The following is a 14,653-nucleotide window of genomic DNA, read 5'->3' as shown; positions in this document are numbered from 1 at the left end:
TGCTATATCGAAAGTACAAAGAGTGACTGAACCTATTATCCTAGTATCCAGAACAAAGAAATAGCTGGTTTTATTATTTATTTTATTAATTAATTTTATTTTTTAATTATTTTATTTTTATTATTCTAGTGAAAAGAAATTAACTCTGGAGTTGCTCAAATACAGCCAAGCATTAACAACCAATCTGCACGACATTTTCAAGTATGAGGTTTTTTCAACCTCATAGATGAGAAACAGAAGGAAGAAGAAAAAAAATAAAACAAAATAAAACCATACACATGGGAAACCCTGCTCAGAAATAAAACCCCCTACATTATTCTAGCTTTTATTGCACTTACCTTTCCAAGATGCAAAGCTAAAAATATTTGGAGTCTTGCCAAACCTTTCTAGCCTGATCCTCTTCCACTCCAGAAATAACATATTCAGAATCTGTTTGTAGAGCACTAAAGCCTAGAGATACTCCTCTTTCTGTAGCAGCAGGAAGGGCAAGGACAGGGGACACACCAATAAAAATAAATAAAACAAATCAACCCACAAACAAACTAAAGACTTTTTTTCCCTTGAGACCCACAGGTGAAATTCCCCCTTTCCATCATCTAGCTAGGAATGTGAAACACAGTGAACACACCTGTTCAAATGGTGAGAGCCAAGGACAGATTGGCTCTTTAACATCTACTATGGTGCAAGTGACCTAGAAAGGACCAGGCAATTTTAATTGACAATCTAACACCCTTGTGTCTGAACACAATACTACTGATGACTGCAAAGCATTCTATCAAATACCCCAAAATAAACACATAACTGAAAAATAGCTACTGTCCAAAGAGATGATACTTTTGTATTAAAACAAAAAACCAAACACAACCATTTTGATTCTTCTAAAATGAAGGTATGATTCACCTTTTGTAGGCTTCTGTCTAATTCCTACATGATCATTATTTCTAACAAAAATAACAGAAATAGCAACAATTCTATTAGCCCAAATCCTTCTTTGGTAAAGCAAATGTAAAATTTACCAGCAGATATTAGGAAGAAGCTGGAATAGCTTTTTGTTCTGCTTATTATACATATTCGGGTATACTTGTTTAATTTTAACTTTCCTGGCTTGTTAACAATGTTATTGCTTTATTAGTATGGCTAATTTGCAAAGCAGCCACAAATGTGAAGCCACAGCTGGGCTCTAAAAAAAGAAATGCATATACAAGAAATTGGTCTTTAAGAAAAAGAAGTTCTCATGAAAAGGAACTTTCCAATAATATCATAACCTTATTAAAAAAAAAAAATTTCTTGACAAAAAGTATGAACTTTACAAGGAAGAGTAGAAGACTCAGCAGAGACAAAAATCACAGGCTTGATATCTCAGGAAGATATTAAACTATGGCATCATTGAGTTAAGATTCCTTAATAATGTCTGTAAATCAAAATGAAACACGACAGCACTAGTTACAGGGTTTTCTTTATAAAGGTATTGTCTCCTCTTCCAGTAGATTTCATCAATACCCAACAGGACTCTACCCCTGCAAACCTCTTGAAATCTCCTTGTTCAAGTTTTACCCTGTTATTTTTAGAGTGGTTCATCAAGCCAAGCTATGCTGCCTGTACTGACCATTACTGTGCTTCAGCATACCAGGTCATGTTTAGAGAGGAACGCTCCTTTTCCTCATTTAGGCTTAGTTATAAATTTAATCCATTTTAATATATATCTCAAGATAACCTCATCTCTAGGAGCATAAATAATGCTACCGAGATGGGGACGCTGTTGTAACTGCAATTTGTGGTACGTCTGCACACAAGGGAAAATGTTTGAAGTCAGTCTCTGGGCTCAGATATTCCAGTAGGAGAAGGTACCTACAATGCTCTTTGTCAAGATCAAGACCCTGAATAGGCTGTGAAAGCATAGGAAAACACCAGGGAAGGACACAAACCTGACAGTATAACACTGCTTTCTACCAATGCAGCTGAAGAAAGAATTTAAAAAAGCCATCAGACATAAAAAACAACTTTGGCAGCTAACTGTAATCTTACCTGACTATTTAACCCTCTTGCCTCCAAAGTGTAAGACGGTTTTCATATAGGCCTTTTAGACTATTTTCATGAAGTTCTTTTGATGAATGCCACACACAGCCATGCAGCTCAAGATGACATGATATATTTTGAGACTAAAGGTTCAGTAAAACAAACAACAAGGAAATGGAGTTAATTACATCCATCTGTATATTTGTTGGTATTACACTTCTGTTAAGACTGTTAAGAACAGCTCAATTTCAGACCTCTATTGTCTAGTGTTCTTGAAACTTACAGTTTCAGGCCGTTTGTTTCAAGAAGGCGGCTTACGTCTCTCATCTCCTCAGCTATGGAATGACTAAATCACAAGGCAGCTGAGCAATCAAGTTCTTCCCATTAAAGGGAAAGCTTACATACTTATGAAACACCAGGTTCTGCTAAAATTCATGTTGAAACTAAATAAATGGATTGTGCAAAAACTCTATGCTGGTGGATTTCTAGTGCCCCAGGGTATACGCTGTAACACAGTGTAGTCTTCTCAAATAAATGGTAGCTAATAGAATAAATATGTTTAAAATGAGATTACTCATTTAACAATTTTCTACTATGTGTTCATTTTTCACACAGCAATTATTTGCAACTATAAAAAGGAGAATTACAGAAAAGTGGATTTAAATTGCGCTGCATGGAACAAAATGCTAATTCACTGCTATAAACAAACCCAAGAATTATAAATAAATTAGCTTTTTCTGTTCTACAAAGGAAGACTACCGCTACTGTTACTTCTGCTCTCACCCTATGTATGGAAGAGGAGACCAAGATGTCATGTGAAAACCCACTCTGTAAATAAGTGACCTCTTGAATTTTGGAAAGGTCTTCAAGAAAAGATGAACTAACATGTGGAGTGTAACAATGTGCTGATGAATTCAAATAGAAATAGCAAGGCGTGATGAGTGCTGTGTTGTGTGTTAGATGATTTGACAATGTTGAGAACCAAAATGAGTAAAACCTTGCATAAGCAGCAATGCAAAAACACTTTACGCAGTGATGCTTTAGACTATCTTCAAGTAACTTCAGACTATCAACAGCATTTTAGTATTATTAATTATATAAATTCAGTCATGCTACTGTGTGTTCATAAGTCACTGTGTTAACTGACTACCAAAACCAAGAGCTCCTTAACGTGTTTTAAAATTGACATAGGAGAAGGGCATAGAAGGTGTCGCTCTTACTGCAATAATCATTCCAAGTACCACTCTGTATCTCTTTGTAAAAATTTTTAAAAGGAATCACGGAACAGAAATGCAGAGGAGGGCTGTTGAAAACAAAAACGAGTTTATGACAGAGAGGCAAGAAAGCCTCCACTGAATTAAGTACTTAAACGCATATAATTTTAGGCGGATGCTTAGACTAGGTTTTCCAAAGTTTCCCCCAAAACCAAGTTACGCACAGGCTACATGAATATCAGATTTTTACTTAGTAAACAGATACAAGCATGCTTTTAAGAGTTTTAGGATTACTAGTAACATGTACTGTAAAATATTCACAAAATTTACAAGTTGTTAATGTATGCGGTTAGTCTTTAAAGACTGATTCTCCATTTACACAAGTGGCAGTTATTCAATCTATTGATAATGGGTTTTTCAAAGAGTTTTCCCACCCTTCCCCATAAAGATGAGGTCCAAAGGAGGATTAGGTCAGGATCAAAGGAGATACCAGTAAGGGTGCTACTGTGGTAGAAGACTGTTGCAGACCACTCATTCCAATGAGAAAACATAAAAAGTTTTCTTTAAACAACTTAAGAAGGTCTCTAAATTATAGACCCCAACTCTTAGGAGGAGGACTTTCATCTTACTGCAATCTACTGGAATGGCAACACAGCTAGAGCCAAGCAATTGAGCAGATTTTTGGGGAGGTGTCAACTCATTGATACAAGTAATGGATGAGGTAATTGCAGCTGATGTACAAGTGGATCTGCTATTCACTAACAAGGACAAACCAATTGGAGACATAATAGTTGATGGCAGCTCTGGCTTTACTGACCATGAAATGGAAGAGTTCGAGATCCCCAGGGGAACAGAGAAGGCAAATATCAGAATATAGACTCTGGGCTCTAGGAATGAAAAATTTAGGAGTGATCCAATAAGACACGCCTCTGGAGGGCAAAGGAGCTTGTAAAAGCTGGAAGGTAGATCTTTAAGAGCAAGCTCTTCTTAGCTCAAGAATGGTCCCTTCACAATAATCAGGAGAAGAAACAGATTAGCCAATCAGTTTAACAGGTAACTCAGTACTGTGTTTCAGTGCAAAAATACATTGAAGCAGGAACAAGCTACAAGGGAGCATTACAGTAATGCTCCAGTAATGCGTACCTGCCCAGGTACGCAGGGATGGTGTGATAAAATCCAAGGCTCACCTAGAGTTGATACTTGCAAGGGATATCAGCCACTACAAGAGTTCTAGTGCTATATTAATAGCAAAAGCCTGGCAAAGCAAAACATGGTTATACTGTTCTACGGGGCAGTCAGATTGGGTGACTGCAGACATAAACAAGGCTGAACTACTTGACATCTTCCTCATGTCTTCACCAACAAGTCTTCCCAGGTCTCTGCATAGTGAAAGCGTTCCAGGAGGAGAGGAACTACCAGCAGTGGGTGAGGATCATGTGTGGGAACTCAATGCACAGAAGTCCTTGTGACCTGACAAAATGCATCCAAGAGAGAGCTGGACAATATCAGAGATGTCATTATCATTTTGGAAAAGTAATGAAGATCAGGTAAAGTTAGCAGTGACTGAAGAAAGGCAAATGCTGAGCATGAGCCAGCAGTGTGCCCTGGATGGTATTCACAGGGGCACAGCCAGAATGTCGAAGGGAGAAATTATCCCCCTCTACTCAGCAGTCATGAGAGCACATCTAGTAACTGCTTTCAGTTTTGGACCCACCAGCACAGAAAGGATGTCAATTAACTGAATTGAGTTCAGTAGAGAACCCCTAGGGTGATCAGGGGCTGGAGCATTTGTCCTGTGAAGAGAGGCTGAGGGAGTGGGGCTTGTTCAGCCTGGAGAAGAGACAGCTTCAGGGTGACCCAACAGTAGCCTGGCCATATCTGTGTGCTGGTTACTAAGAAGATGGAGGTGGTGTCTTCACAGCACTGCCTGGAGGAAGGGCAAGAGTCATGGCCGGTAGGATGTGGACATAAAAGAAAAAAAAAGTCACCTCAGGAAAGTGGAGCTGCCCAGAGAGGATTTGTAGTCTCCATCCTTGGAGGTTTTCAAGACTCAACTGGATAAAGCCTTGAGCAACCTGGTCTGACCTCATAGCTGGCCCTGCTTTTCACAGGAGGTTGAACTAGAGAACTCTTGAGGTCCTTTCCAGTCTAAATTATTCTGTAATTATATAAATTTGTACAAGGAAACCAGGAAGAAATAAGTTGGATGGAGACTTTACAATATAACAGAAACAAGATTGTGCAATAGCACTATTTTCCTTATTTTAAAACAGTTTGTGTGTGCACTGCTAGATGAGAGGCAGTTCTAATCAACTCTACAGCTGTGCAAGGAAATGAAATCTGAAGATTCAGAGCTCTAAAGAAATACCTTTTAAAGTAATTTCCAAAGTGCAATAGGAGAAAACAAATGAATAATTGCATATAATGTTTAGAGTTGTGGTATATGTTTTTTAAAGTTCAATAGATATAATAAATGGCTCGCAAACATTTCATATGGGATGAGCCCAGTTGCTATAATAGATGTGGTTTTGAATCAGAGACTTTTGAATTGGACATCTAGGCAGCTACTTCCTCAAACACATGCAATTTTTCTAATACACAAACTAAAAATCAATCAATGACTATAAGACCTGACCTTGACAAATCATTCTTTCCCCCTCCCTGAAGAGATTTCACAACACATACACTATTGTGGCAGTTGAGAAATTTAATAGCATGGTAAACACCACTGAAGCCTTTCTGTGCCTTCAGGGAAAGCTGTAAAGATCAGTTCAAAAGGCACTGATGGTGAGCTATTAGGAAAGTCTAAATAATTTCTACTCTTAAGACCAATTTGTAAAAAATTTGCTAGAACGACAGTGATAAAACTCTCAGTGAAATTGCCCAGAATTCCTTGGAAAATATTAGTGGTAAACTATTCCAAGAGAAGAGAAGAGAATGAGAATCAGGGAAAAAAGATGTGTAAAATAATGTATCATGAAGGAAAGAATTGATTAAATCTTACTGAAGACATTACATATAAACATAAGCACTGTAGTAATGTAGAAAAAAAATCTATAATTAAAAGGCAGCACTATAATCAAGTGCACCAGCGAGCCAAGTGTATACTGCTTATCTGGAACATATACGACAACTAGAGCCAGGTAGTAACTTTATATGGTACATGATATTGCTCTGTGGATTTGCCAAGGACAGGAAAGGATTGATGGAAGAAATATTAGGCCAGGTGTCTAAAGACTGTTTTTGAAACTAACAGACGTCAAGTTTCAGCATTAGTTCCTTATACAAATGTATTTGTTGTGTGTGTACTGGATTCTTAGCAGACAAATCAGCATTTTCAAATCCTAGGAAAGCTAACTGCCTGACAGGAGGGGAAAAAAAATAAGCAAGCTATCCAAGTTCGTGATTTCTCTGCTCTACTCTACCCATGACAAGTAAACAGGTCTTACCTACCTGGAACAGAGAGAGCAGCAGCAGAAATGCATATGCAGAGGTAAACGTAAAGTGAAGCACAAGGGAAATGTGCATATGTAAGTGATATACAGCTGAAATGACAGGCCCTGAGCTGATTAGGTGGGGACTGTGGGATTATGATAGCTCTGTACTCAGAGCAGCTCAGTACTCACTAGCAGCCAAAAACCCAAATGAAACATTAGGAATTATTAGGAAGGGCACAGAGAAAGAAAAGAAAATATTATTAAGCAGCTATTTAAGTTCTCCAATGTAAGATCTAATTAGACAGGAAAAGGTCCAGAGTAGGTTGATAAGAACATTCAGTGGCTTTGGACTCCTCCCATGCAAAAAAAAAAAAAAAACAACAAACAAACAAAAAAACCCAACAAAAAACCCCGAGTGGTTTGATATCTTTAAAAGACTCTTGAAATGAGAAATAGAGATAACAGAGGACTATAAAATCAAACTGACACAGAGACAGTAGATCTGGAGAAATTGCACACTGTCTCTTCCAATATAAGAACAGGAGGCATAACATGAAACTAGTACGAGCCAGATTCATAACAAAGGAGGCAGTTCTTCAAACAATGCAAGAGTGCCACAAAACATTGTGAATGCTAAAAGTTTACAGAGCTTCCAGGATACACTGCAAAATTACATGGAAGAAAAACACATTGAAACCACATTTGGTTCAAAAAGTCTCATGAGCCAAAACCAGCTCAAAAGTGAGAATAGTTCAAATGAAAACCATTATGTTCTCTGTCCTTTTTATTAGACATTTGGTCTATAAACTCTGATGGGCACAGGTTAGTAGACTAGATGAATCTTTGGTCTGACCCACAACAACCTTTTTTCTCTTCTAATAATGACATTTTCTGAATCTCAGCAAACACATCAACTCAATTTAGTTGAGCAAAATCAACATTGACTATTCAAAGTTCAGATTACATTTGCCATGTGAAAATTTCGTCTCTGTACCAATTCATTAATGAAATGAAACAAGAAATCCCCACACACCCACAGCTCAGAAATTACTGTTTTACCAAATACACTCTCTAATGAGTGTAGGGTTCCCTTAGTATACTTTTTTAACCTTTAATTTTTTATTATGCAAAGACAATGGATTCCTATTGTACTATTTATATGCATATATACACTGAAGTATAGTTCCTCACCTGAAAGGGTTTGCCAGCTAGAAGTCGTCATCTAGCAATTGTGGGCGTATGTATAAAAGAAATCTTTATCTGCATAGAGATGGAAAGCATATAGATAACAGAGGATCTAGTAGATAACAAAGCAGATGACAAAACAAAGATGAATCTAGTTCTATATGCAACTTTTAGACAAAAAGTGCCAGTATCTGCAACTACCCTCCTGTGAACAACTGATTTGTGGTTACAATAAGGACTTAGCTTTGCTTTGGAAGAAGGAGAGGAAATTAAGGAGAAACTGCTACTAAATGGGAGTTAATTCAAGCCACTGTAGCATGAAAAATGTCCTTTTTTTTCCCTCTTTCTTCTCCCCAAGAGGACCATGAGGTTCATGTATGGGGGATTTTACATAAATACATCTATTTATAGTCTGTTAAGGTTACTCCTTCATGAGGATCACAGCAGGAATTCATTTCGATATCAGTGGCAAATAAATTTCCTTACTATAACAGTATGTTTCCTGAATCCACTCGATTTATACTAAAAACAGTCAAAACCTGAACTACAATTCTTTCTTACGTGGGCTACACATACCACATTTGTTACACACAGTTGTTACTTTAACAACTAAATTTTAATGGATTAATTCTCACCAGGTTTCTCCCTACCTGCCCCACAAAGGATGGAGACTAGAGTTTGATGATGCAGAGAGAGTCTGGGCTTCTTCCACACAAATATAATAGGTGCTCTGAAAATATTCAACTTAGAAAACCATATTACACTATTTGCACAATTTTCTTTGCAGTTTGATTAGTGCAGAGAGTGCTCAAACAGGCATTGTGGGCTTGGAACAAATGAGCTAACTGAGATACACTATACATGATGCTTCAGAGATGTCTTCATGACTTTGGTAAAGAAAGACACTCTAATCCTTGGAAATCAAATTTCAAGGTACATGGTTATTTCCATCTGAGTTATTGATCTGTTAGGCATATGAAATCTCACCTTAAACAAAGTCCAATGCCCGTACACACAGTGGAAGGGTAAGTTTACTACCAAGAAGAGAAACTAAATTGCACTAACCATGGTTGACGGAGTACAAATTGAAGATCTATTCAGGAATTCAGGTTAAAGAGGTACTTACTTTTGCATGGGCATGGATAATTAGAGTATCAACAGAAAAAAAGAGAAAAAAAAAGAGTTTGGGAAAATAAGGGATAAATATTTGTGACAAGGCATTTTTAAATAGCTTGTAATCAAAGTTTGACCTGCAAATATTTTTAGCTTGTTTTCCCATGGAAAAGTTGCACTATTTGACAAAAGCACAGGGATCTCAAATGCTTTAGGTTCCTAGCTGCTGCATAAAGACATGAAGCCTGGCAGAGAAGAGAGACTGTATTGCTGCATATGCCCAGAAGGTGGTTGAACTCAAAAGTTTCCCTTCAAACATCAAGTACCCAGCCAGAAAAGAGTAGAATTGCCCAAAACCATGTTTAATACAGCACTACGCCTTATAATACATTAGTAGATCTAATCATGCTTTATCTAAAGCATAGTGGACCTTACATTAGTCTCACCACTAATGACAAAGTTTATAACTTATACATATTGTTAATTTATTTCCAGGTTCTGAAGTTCTTGCTATAAAAACATAAAATCCTGATAACACTCAGTTCTGTCACTAAAATCTTAGGGTGTGTAGGTGAAAATCTTTAACCTCGAAGAAAAAGAAGGACAAACAATAAAATCATTTTTTCCTGAAGATGTTTCAACTCCCTAACGCTGAATACAAAAGCAAAAGAGAGAAAGATACTGAAGGGTTGACAGAGACATTCCAAGAAGGAAATAATCACAGTCCCTTTTTTTCCACTACAATGTATGATGTTGTGCCATGAAGAACTACCTGAGAAAAGTTGAAATAAACTTGCTCAGGTATCAAAAGTAATATAGCTATGCTCGTGTGGGGATCTGCACAGAGTAATTCACCAAGTTTCTCAGTGGCATAGATCTATACAGTTGGTGGCTTCGGTTGAACATTATGAATTCCTGGAAGGAGTATTTGCTTTAGTAGTTCACTTACCCCACTAACTGCTACACAGTATGTCCCAACTGTTTGGAAGTAGAGAAGATATCCACGGATGCCCAATGGCTTTGGCAGTTTCATGAGATGTAGGAATTGCCTCACTTCCTTGACACATTGCATTGGCATTACTTTCCAAAGGCATGCAGAGTTCTTGGGAAGGAGGTGGACAAAAACCTGAAGATAAGAGAGTTAACGTGTTACAAAGGAATTCCTTTCAAACCTCAAATGAAGAAATGTGCTTTCACTTGACAGCATTAGAGTTTACAGCCCTTCCAAAAGTAATTCTAACCATAGCCACCTGTCACCTATTTATGTGTACATCTTTTATTCAGGCTAAAGTCTTACCCTTCAGTTACCCTTGACAAACAGTATCAGATATTATTTATATTCCATGGGAGAGGTTTTTTTTCATTTATCAAATTTGAACCAGTCATATCAAAGGGCTGTGGTTTAGGCTGGGCTGGCCACTAAACGAATGACAGATGCTCCCTTGAACCTCTCTCTCCCTTCCCAGAAAAGAAGGGAGAGAGAATAAGATAGATAGAGACTTATGGGTTGAAAAGAAACTAAACCACTTCAATGAAATATTAATAATAAAAATAAAAGATAATAATATTAAGAAGAAAATAATGAAATATATGCAATATATAGAAAACCAATATCGAGCTCGCAGGATTACAATCACGTCACTGGCAGGCACTGGGAAAGTCCCAGACTGGACTCAGCAACGGATGGGAGCTGAACTCAGGAACTGGATTCAGGAATGCACAGATCAGGATCAAAGGCAGATGTACAGACAGAGTCTTCCTCAGATGCCGGCCATCGAAGACAAGAGGCTGACCCTTTTGATTTCTCAACTTTTATACTGAGCACAAGGCAGATGGGATGGAACACCCCATTGGTCAGTTTTGGGTCACCTGTCCTGCCTGCTCCTTCCCGCAAGTGTGACCACTCTACACTTTTCCACTTCTGTCCATCCAACAGGGCACAAAACAAAGTTAGCTGACCTTGGTTGTTATAGCAAGTAAGCATATGCAAAAGCCTCTCTGCACACCGTTCCTTGGTATTAACTATAAGCATCAGACCTTCTCTGCTAGAAGCAGACACTGTCTGAAAAATGAGCCATTAATTTCAGAAAGTATAGTTAGTTAGAAGAGATTAACTTGAAAAGTAAAATTACAGAAAAGAAAATTGGTTCTGTTTTACCTCAAACTAGGTCACTAAGTTTTGTTACACCTGTCCTGACTAGTTGGTGTAAAAAGACAGGCTTTGTAAGTTTGTGCTTGTAAGCTTTTGGTATAACAACACAGCATTTACAACATTCTTGTCCTGTTGTATTCTTTCTGTTTTTCATATCTGGAGTCAAATTAAACGGTCTTTGTTAGCAGCATCTGCACTGATAAGAAATTCTGGAGACCTATTGTATGTTAAGTAACCTATCACCTACTTAGGTCTACCATGTCACTTTTGGTGTGGGTGACCAAAACATAAAATATTTTTTCTAAGTGCAAAAGAGATTAATAATATGCAGCATTCTGCAAAGTCTGAGATAGTATACAAATGCAAACCTCTTCTATAATGAATATTTCATTTCAAACGGAAAGGAAAAACTATAATTTTACTATTAAAATTACAAGAACAATAGAAAATAAGACAAATTAACACTGAAAAAAGTTTGTACTTTTTGCCTCCAGACACAGCTGGCAAATATCTAGGGAATTAAATACTATATAAGCAAAATAGTGGATAAAAAAATATGCCTGGGTAATCTTAATGAATCACAGGAGAGAGTAATGGACCTTGAGAGGTCATCCAGTTCGTACACTTCCCCAAGCCACAATCCATTAGAAAAAGAGGAGAAAAATCACTCCAACGTTTCTGAAAATTATTGAGATGGACTTACATGAACAAATATGTTTTCTAAAAGACAAAACTATCAAGGTTAACAGTGTTGAGAAAACAAAGGAAAACTGAAGAGGAAAAATGTGCAGATTTTTGTAAATGGTATTTTTCTCAGCGTCTGGAACTAGTATCTTATTTCTGACAGTGTCTAGCTGGATATCAAGTATCACTGAAACAGCATGTCACAGCACTGATAGGAAATCTTTTTTTTTTTCTTTCCCCTGCACACTGTGCAGGTAGGAATATTTTATTTCATACATCATTTGCAAATTGCTGTGGGGATTCCAGAAAGCCAATTTGGCTGCACAAAATTGATGAATGAGAAAAAAATACTGCTGGGTTTGTGTCTGTTGTTTTTGAAAGCTGCACGCATGGGACTTTGGCACACTGGGCATCTCTAATGATTCATTGTCATAGAGCTACAGTGAAAATGCTGAAGTTTCTTTTAACCCTCACAGAACTTGTTCAGCAGAATGAGTAAATTATTTGCATTTTACTGTTCTTTTACTGGTCACCCTTAATAACAGCAAAAAGAGACACTACCAAAAAGCCCTATAAAATCTAATGAAGCTTCTAAACGAACATGTTGAAGCAGCAAAACCTAAGAGAGGATGCAATCCAGGCTGCACAGGGGACGCAAACGGGACTGCAAGGAGGTGTGACGTGCACCTGCTGCTGCATTAGGCACAGAGAGCTGGTTTGCATAGCACTGTACCTGGTGCTGATGGGAAAGGAGACAGTGAGAGACACACGAGCCCACTTTGGTTTTTAATGATTTTAACAGAGCTACATTAGGTCTAACTTCAGAGGAACTTATAAGATCATCTGATATGTTACATCCTCAAGACCTGGAACCTAATCCAGTTACATTTTGTTTGAACTGTAGTGATCCTCATTTAGCACACTGAATGAAATAGACTTCCATACAGCAGTCAGTAAACTACAAAGCAATCATTCACAATTCAAAAGAGTAAAAATGATAAGCATTCTAAACTGAAAAGCGTTACATAAAGGTTTCTGTGTGCTAAAAATACTGAGAGAATTTTGCAAAGCAGAGGGAGACATTATTTTATATTCAAGGGTGTGTGGTTTTACCACTTCACTGTATAATTACCAATCTATGTTCTACAGACAATAATCTTCGCTAATGAAAATAATTAAATACAAATTAGATATCTGATAGATGTTGATTCCTTCAACCATAAGTTGAAAGAATAAATTTTAAAGTTATTAGAGTCACAGGGAGAGAGAGCAGTGACAATAATCACTGAGTCACTATTGCTGCTTCCAGCTCAGGGGAAGCCGGTATGGTCCTGCTTGGCCGAGTAAGGCAGCTACAGACGTTAGGAGACAGGTGCTCCTGAGACTGCTATTCTTCACTAACATCAAGATAAGAAAGGAGCTGCCCTTTTATACATCCACTGTGAATTCAGTTGCAGGGGCCTGAACCCTTGTGATGATCATGGGGGTTATCCAGGATCAAGAAAGGATTCCTTTGCACAGGACAGATGGGCTACTCCATAGCCTCCATGGAACAGAGTCAGTTAACCCACAGGTTAACATCATAAAACCCACACCTCAGTTACACTGCGCACCTCGGTCCCAGTAGGCAGCATTCAGGACTGACTTCAGTGGTAAAAGAGATGGGAACAAGACAACAGGGAGCTCATTTATGAACAACAACCGGGGCTGGAGCCTTCACTGAAGTCCTTGTCAGATTAACCAGTCTTGCCACCTAGCAGAGGGACAGAACAGATGCTTCCTGCTCACGCTGATCAAGCTTCCTTCCTCCATCCCCATAAAATCCCCGGTTTGACCGGGGAATTATCTGGGAGTCAAAAAAAAGTCTTCATCACTTACTGGTTAAAATGTATGCCTGGTTCTTCAACACATACATCTGAAATTGAAGTCTTTTGGGTCCTTCTAAATTTGTCTGTGTCCTTTACCTGTACTTCTAAATCAACAAGTTTAACTCAGTCCACCTTCCAACAAGAGTAAAATGGGAGCACAGCACTGCCTAACCCTATGCACTGGATACCAAAGAACAATCCTGACGTATAATCAGCTAAGTTTGAATACAGCTATTGAAGCCTACCAAAATACCCATGACAAATTGTTAAGTATGTAAGAGGTGAAGAAAACCCTTCAAAAAATCTAATATGGGAGTTCACGCGACCCTGAGGGTATATCAAATATAACGCCAAAAGAAAACATCACATTACTCCTTGAAAGTTACGTAATTTTTATTTTAAATCTGGACACTATCTTGATATAAAATATAGGAATTGCCTACAAAATTACTACATGCAAAGATATCCATCATCAGATATATCTGCATTAACAGTAACATTTTAAATGACTTTGTGTATTTCTGAAATAAACAAAAAAACATAAGAGTGAGAGAATGCCACATCAAATCCCACTGTCTTTGCCGCACACACACTTATATACATAAGCATCCTCCAGGCCTCAGATATCAAAAAAGCCTCTTCATCCAGTCTTGATTTATCCAAGACGACCAGTGCTAGAAAGTGAAACTGGTGGGAGAATACATGTCCTCATTCAAATATTACACAAGCTTTCTGCTAAGTCATAGGGAAACAGAAAATCAAGAACCTCCCCTCCCCCCCCAAAACTGAGACAATCAGCAATGTTGGTAGTACCTCTGTGATAACATATTTGAGAAGGGGGTAAAAAAACTGCTGCCAGAGAGAGGAGTGAGAATATAGGAGAAAAGCAACTCTGCAGATGCCAAGGTCAATGAAGAATGTGGGGGAAGAGGCACTCCAGGTGCCAGAGCAGAGATACACCTGCAGCCCGTGGTGAAGGGCGTG

Source organism: Rissa tridactyla, chromosome 2 (assembly GCF_028500815.1).
Source record: "Rissa tridactyla isolate bRisTri1 chromosome 2, bRisTri1.patW.cur.20221130, whole genome shotgun sequence".
NCBI lineage: Eukaryota > Metazoa > Chordata > Aves > Charadriiformes > Laridae > Rissa > Rissa tridactyla.
Note: the sequence above shows the minus strand (reverse complement) of the source record.